This window comes from Glycine soja, chromosome 17, assembly GCF_004193775.1.
Source record: "Glycine soja cultivar W05 chromosome 17, ASM419377v2, whole genome shotgun sequence".
NCBI lineage: Eukaryota > Viridiplantae > Streptophyta > Magnoliopsida > Fabales > Fabaceae > Glycine > Glycine soja.
The window spans coordinates 38,265,316-38,273,733 of NC_041018.1; positions in this window are offsets into that span (position 1 = coordinate 38,265,316).

Consider the following 8,418-nt stretch of genomic DNA (forward strand, 5'->3'; position numbering starts at 1 on the left):
CAAATCTTGTGGTATTCAATTAAGACAATAAAGATTTTTTTTTTCAGGGCAACAAAATCTGTTGGTATTCAATTGAGATTTCTTACCACTTTTAAAATGTCTTTTAGTATTCAAAAGTAAATAGATTTTGATGGATTCTTTTGTGGAATGGATTTTGAGAGACTTTTTAGTTAGAAATACACATAAAATACTCCTCCAACAATCTCACTCAAACCCTTGAGACTTTTCATAATCTTCCAAAGACTTTTTCTTCTCCTGCCGAACAAGACACAAACCACTACCAGGTTCATTCTCTTATAACTTTTCAATCAATTTTATCTATTTTTTTAATGGCAATCGATAGTCAATATTGTTCTTACTATATGTATATTACGCAAATCAAAAGAAAAGGGTGCTGTATATGCTTCAAGATTTCGTATTCATATTGTTTTCAACGTCCAAGCAATGAATATGCATCAAAAGAATGGCAATTGATATGCATCAAGATTTCATATTGCTTTTTTTTTAGTACTGTATATGCAAATCAAAATAAAAAACTCTTTTTTTTTTGTTTCTTCAACTTGTTTTTTTACAACGTCCATTATTATTATTATTATTATTTTCTTGTGTTATTATTAAAATGTAAATTAGTTACGAATGATGGGTAGAGTAAAATAAAAATTATCTAAAATCACTAATTTTAAAAGATTTTTATGATATGATTGTAAATTACTTACGAATGATGGGTTATGTTAAGACATTGATAAGATAAGTAGTGTCTATGTTTAGTGTTTCACCTTTATGAGGTATTAAGAAAATCATATCTGTTTAAAAATTAATATTACATTCTGTCAAAACAAATTAATATTACACTAAGTATATTTTACATAAAATAGATAATTAACTTTATGAAATGTATTGTAATATTTTAGATAATTTTTAATTACAATTTAAGGTAGTAACGTAAAGTCAATCACTAGAGTTAATCAATATTACGTGTCTAAAAAATAATATTATTAATTGTAAATAACTTATCTATTTTTTTTATAAGTGGGAAAATAACAACAAAGAAACAGGACCAAGCAAAACTAGAGCCTAGTAAACAAGACAGCCATGGCATCTGCTAACAAAAGCTGAGACAACTCAGAAGGTGGAGACTGCCATACAAAAAAACTTAACAATTAGTGACAAAACAATTTACATGTAATTTTTAAAAAATGATCGGTAAATTTTTAGTGACATGAGTATAAGTGATAAAAATTACCAATAATAACAAAAAATTTGTCAGGAATGCTTTAATTTCTAGTAGAGAAATCCTTAATTGAATTTATCTAACATTATTTATGAGACAATTTAATCCTTAATTTTATTTTATTTTATTTTTGTTTAGATAACATGTATCCTTACTTTTGATGTTTGAATCGAATGAAATTATTATAAAAAATGTAATCATTATAAACAACAAAGTTATTCTTTAAAATAGTTAACGTAGTTGCATATCTAAACTTAAATTTGATATCATTGACTAAACTAAAACAACCTCACACAAATTAATAGGTGGTTGAATCCTTAATTTTAGTAATTACATATAACTATAAGCACAAGAATGTTATATTTTGATAAAGATTAATATTTTTTTTATATTATATAATTTCTAAATGGTTGATACAAAGTAAATGTTACTTTATATGTTTTAGTTAACTTCATTTATTACCGGTCATGATATTTAAATACCTAATTTTTTAAAACATCTCATAATACTTTTCAATTTATTTTATATATCTCTTCTTATCACATCATATCACCAACAATACCTATAATTTTTTTCCCCTCTCTCACACTAGCTAGGTGTAGAATAACATAATTTTGTGGGGGTAGTATTAATTCTTATTTGTCATAAAAAAAACACTACAAGTCTATCGCGTTGAGGAAATTCAGAAAAACTCATTTTACAGTTTTCCTAAATTTTATTAATTTATATATTTTTAAAGCAGGTGAAGCTCAATGTTGATGGGACCATTAGGTTTTGACGGTTTAGTTCGTGACTCATGAGGATCTTGGCTTGGAGGTTTTTCTGGTTAATGTGGATTGACTTCAAATGTTAGAGTATCGAGCTTCATAGAAATCCACAAAGGGCTTGGAGCTGACTTGGAACATGGGTTACCGAAATGTTGATTGTGAATCAGATTCTCTTGTTGCTTTGAATCTGATTACGAAGGACTTTAATTACTGGTTTACATCTTATGTCAGCGATCATAAACCTTAGGTCTTCGACAACTGATGCTCTCATTACTTGGGAAGCTTGTCCTCCTTTTGTTAGCTCCAAATCATAAACCCTAGGTGTCTCTTTCATAGTTCCTCTGTCTACTTTCTTACTAGTAAAAAAACAAATCATATATTAAGTATTTGAATTTAAATAATATATAAAAATTAAAAGATAATAAGAATCTAAAAAATAAAAGATAAATTTAATAATAAAACATGTGATTAACTTTATTATTTAATTTATTATTGTTACTATATTAAAATATTTAATTATTACAATAATTGATTATATTCTAACTATAAGTTATAAGATTGTGAGAATAAATTGTAAATCTATTTTTTTGTTATTGATTACCTTTAGATGAGATTCTTTCCTATCAATTGTATTTTTTTTTTCATGTACAAGATTTAAACTCTTGAAACTTAAATTGAGGGAATTAAATTTAATATCAATCATATAACGAGATTTATTGATAATCATCTTGTATTACACACCTGGAATTTTGATTTTGAGACGTGTAAAGGGGTGATAATTACATTCTCAAACCAACATTTTACTCGGACTAAGCAATTGCCATGCATAAACAACATAGACCAACTTCTTTAGTTTATTTATTTTTTGAATTAATTATTATTTTAGTCCCTAAAGTTGAGTGTTTTTTTAGTCTCTAAAATTTTAAAAAAACTAGTTCTTGAATTTTGATAAATTACTTTTTTTTTTAATTCCTAACTTAATAAATCAACATGCAGTTTTAATACTTTGTAACGTTTTTTTTAGCTTTTTGTGTAATAGTTTTAAAGTATAAAATCAAGTAGCTAAAAAATAAAAATTAATTTATGACAATTAAAAATCGTCACGAAGTATTAATTTATTATGTCAGAAACTAAAAAGAACAATTTATTAAAATTTATTTTAAATTTTAAGGACTAAAAAAAATACACCTCAAATTCATAGATAAACAATAACTAAGACATGTTTAAAATTAATTTTGATACTAAAAACTAATTTTTATACTTATTTTAAAAGTTGTTGAAACCAATTTGACAAAAAAGTGGATTGATTTTTCAAATTAAATCATAATACTTGTTCATTTTAAATTTGCTTTTTAACACTTTCATAAAATACTAAAATCCCACATAAAATATCAATTTATTATATTAGAGACTAAAAAATAATTTTTCAAAATTTAGGGATTAAAAAATATTTTTAAATTTCAGGAACTAAATAAAGTAAATTTCCTAAATTCAGGAACTAAAAAAATATTTTAATTTTAATTTTTTTTCTTCAAAAAAAAAAGTCTTTGTTTTTTTTAGGGCGATTCCGCTCTATTTTATTGTCACATTCCGTATCATCAATAGTTTATTTATCATGGTTCTGTGGATTCTATGGATTTATAAAAAGAACAATACAATTTATATAACCATTTTATATGGTTGTGTGACTAAATGAAGGTTCTAATGGGTTTGATCAGCCATCCAAATCAGAAATAGAATTACAACATAATAGACTGGTTCAAATTGATTAAAAAAATAAGAATTCGATATTCAGATAAATTGTTATATTTTTTTTTCACTTTAATAACCAAAGTTTCAATCTATATAATGCGATAAATAATTTAATAAATTTTACCATATAATCGTAAAATTTTATTTTTTACAGGAAAATCGTAAAACGTTAAGCAGCATGTTTCGTGTCTTTTCTTTTTTGCTAGTTATATTAAGATCTACAGGAAAAGTGAAGTATAAGTCGTAGCTAGCTTCACGAAAAAAAAAAAAAGTCCATTGAAAATAGTAATTTTTCATTCTTTTGAGGATAAATGAATCTTAAGAGTTATGAATTTTAAGGAAAAAAAAATATGGTACTGTATTAAAGTTATTATTTTGACGGAAAAAATCACATATACTCATAAAATTAAGTGAATGAGGTGCAATTCTTGCTTCTCATTTTATTTTCAGTTTTATTGTAATTTTAATTTTATTATAAAATAATACATTTTTTTGTTTAAATATTTGTGCAGTTATTTACAAACTTAGACAATCTGAATCCTTATTTTGATAGCTCCGATTTGATGTTGTTTGGGGAAATAATGAGATAAGTACGTATGGTGCCTGGAGTAGGTGATCTTGTATAGGAAGAGAATAATGAGATAACTCTCAGCAAAAAAAGAAAAAAAAAAGTAATTAGATAAGGGTCATAATAAATTATTAGTTATATACTCCCAAATAAAATTATTAGTTGCTTTCGGAAGAAGAATTGTCTAGATGTATATCATTTTGTTGTGTATTTCATTAAATTATATTTATACATCTTTTTGTTTGTTTGAGATATGCATATGTATTTTATATATGAGAGAAAATCTTGTTTGTGTTTGATAAAAATCTTATATGGGTAAAAATTTGTCTTTTGAGTAATTAACATTGATATATATTTAAAATACAAAATTATTGATTAAACTAAAATAATCATATACTAGTTTATTCACGCTTAATGGTATATATTTATATAACTTATTGTTATTATTTGTTATTTTAATATTTTTAATATTGTAATTGCAATAATGCTCTAATAAAAAAACACCTTAGAATTTTTATCAATAACACAATAATATAGTCATATACTATGTTCAAAAGTGGCTGCTTTGGTGCAATAACACGAAAGAAACATTATGAAAGGTATAGCATGAAAGAAACATATTAGGTCCATTTACTAACTAAAAGGGTTATGATATATATTTTTATTTTTATAATTTATTTGCTTTCCACTTTTAAATAAATACTAAAATTGAAAAAATGTGTTTGAATTTTTTTTAAAAAAAACTCATATAATTATTATATTTCTTTTAAAGAATAATTATTATAATTTTTAAACAAACATTTTAATTAACTAAAATTATTTTCTTTGAAAAAAAAAGATAAACGATCAAATCTTTGAGATTGACATGTGTTAGTTCAAGTGAAAAAGAAACTAACTATTCTTAAGAAATTTTTTGAACATTTATTAAATAATGAATTTGCAATTAAGCCAAAAAATTAACCATAATGAATTTCCTTAGTTTAATTCAAATTAATTGAGCTCTAAGGATCTTTTTTATTGAGTTCAAAAAAGATTTTTTTGTAAATAAAATCTTAACATCTAACAACTGAATGGTTGCCCATTAAGAACACCACGAGGAATCTGGCTGCTAAATGCAGAGCATAATTTATACATGTGAGACAGTTTTTTTTTTTCTTCCACCATTACATATTAATATTGTTGGATATGTGCCTCGAAAGTGTTTTTTTCTTTTATCATTTATCCAGAGCATAATTTTTTTTTGGTGAAACACAAGTTTTCTTTAAGTTATAGGACAGTTTTCTTTTCATTATTACATATCGTTAGATGTGTGTACCTTGATGTTTTTTTTCCCTCTCATAGTTAGCTATAAGTTATAATATTTCAGCACGCGTGTGATCTTAATTCCTTAATTTTAATTGTTCATATTTAGTCTTTATTTTTCAATTATTTAAACTAAAAATTTCAAACCAAAAAAGAAAGGGTTTATTATGTTTTTAAATATTCTCTCCAAAATGAGTTTTTAAAAATTAAAAGAATCAAAATCATGAATAAGTTACAATACACAGACAAAATTTTAATTAATTAAACATATTTTTATTTTTTATATTATACAAAATTAGTATTAAAATTATATAATAATAATTGATAATAATAACAATGTTTTTAAAATGATATGTGGTCTAATTCAATCAATTGGTTGAATAAGATATGTGAATGTTATAAACCTCTAATGTTTAATTCTTATTGATAAAAAAATATATACACGATTGTTTCACCACTTAAATTATTTTTTCTGAATGACATTTGTAAGTATACTATTCATTGAGAATATTATTTCCATAAACATGTTTTAACATGTTTTTTTTTTTTTTTTAAAGAACACATCAACATGTTTGGTAACTACTCACCATTCCTTGGAATATTTTAAAACTTATTTCAATTTTTTAAAAAAAAAGAATGCAGTGAAAGTGTGAAGTTATTTTTTACAATAACTACTATTTTCATGGGAATACAATATTTCCACCTATTTACATGAGAATAGAAAGTGAAAAGGTCATGTGTAAGATACATCACTGGGAATAGAATGTCTGAAAGTATTTTTTTTTTAACATGAAAAAAAAACAAATTTGAATGATCTTCTATTTTTTTTCTTTTTCTTCTTTGTCATGAATTTTTTTATTTTTAAAATTACATTCAATATTTTTATAAATAAAGATAATATTTTCTCAAGTGTAAGTTCAACAATATGTTACTATTTTTTTTGTATAATATGTTAATAAAAAGGAAAAGACATAAATATTTTTATATAATATTCATTTATTAGATATGCTAGTATTTTTTATAAATCAAATTATATTACCACAATTATATATAAATTTATTATATGTAAATAAAATAATAAATATTTGAATTCATTTTTTATTTTATATATGATATACAAAGAAAATTAATTTAAAAGAATTTAAATAAAAATTAAATTATTATAAGTTTGGAAAGTAAAATAAAAAAAATTAAAAAAACACGATTGATATAGGGTGCAGAGCTTAGGATGATTTGCCCGAAGTTTTAAATTCAAATCTCATTGTCATAATTTTTGGGTGTATATTGGCGACAACAAGGATGAAATATATTACATTACCAATAATTGAATCCCCATTTTATTTTGTATATCTAAATCAAGGATAAAATGTGTTTTATATTTTTCATTTTTGTTTTGTTAAAATCAGTCTAAGTTCCTATATTAAAAAAAAGTAATAATAATTTTAGCCATCATATTTTCTATAATTGATGAATTTCCCATTCCTCATTTAGTATTCTAAGTTTCATAAAGAGAGACAAAGTTCACCAATTATTAAAAATGTGAGAATTAAAACCATCGTTTTTAAAATATGGGGGCAAAGACTAATTTTAACTGAAAATTAAGGGCCCTAAAACTAGTATTTTAGTCTATGCAATACATAAAATAAATGTTTAATTTTTATATAATTAAAATTTATAATAAATAAATACCTTTGGAGATATATATATATATATATATATATAAGTACATGGTTAAAGCTAACAGGATTGAATAATTCTAAGATCAAAACACATTATAAAGCTTCACAATAATTTGCAAATACAAACAATGTATATCATAAACGAATAACAAAAATAATCCCTAAAGGAAGATAATTTGAGTATTCTTGGTGGAAGAAAATTCCCTGGAAACAAATCTCATTCATTAGTACTAGAAAATGAAAATTTAAAATGAAAAGAAAAGGGAGAAAAAGAAAATGACGAAGAGAATCTATTCATTCTAAAATAAGGAAATTCTTGCTTGGGAAGCATGTCCGAAATTTTCCAATCTAATATTGTGTGACTAACTAAGTCACATTTAATTTTATATTGTTTTTTGTGATTTGTGGAATGCAGAAGTACAACGTTGGATGCCATGACGTGGGAATGAGGATAGGGTCTTCATATTCTGCTGAAGCTTATCCGCAATAACAAAACTTAAGTGGGCCCCACATTCACCATTTTATGGCTCCTCTCGCCATTCCATACCATACCATCATGGCATCATCATCATCTTTCTCTAATTCTTGCTGCTTCCAACCCTCCTTCCCTTTAATCATGTTGGATCCACTCCCACTAGAAAATACTAATTTAATATAAAAAATTATCCATAAATATTAATTGTTAGTTTGTTAAATTTTTTTAGAAGAAGGAATCTAATAAAATATAATTATCATCTTCATCTTTATTAGGGGAAAAGAGATATTTCATGTCTTTTTATTTTTATTTTTTAAAAATAAAAGTTGAATACAGTTAATTGAAAATGAGAATAAAAAAACTAATAATATAAAAATAGTAGAGAGTCAATAATGAATTAATGGTGTTAAGATTAATTTTATAAATTTGTTATTCTCTTTTATTTATTTATTAATTTTTCTTGATTGGTTTATAAGTTAAAACAACTTATGTATACAATTATAATGAAATGGAGAGAGTAACATCTTTTCTCCTTTGAAGTGTATTTAAGATTTTTTTTCTAAGAAAAGTGATCTTAATAAAATGTAATTAGAATGTAAAAAAATAGATTGTTATTTAATTATAAATTATTATATATAATAAAT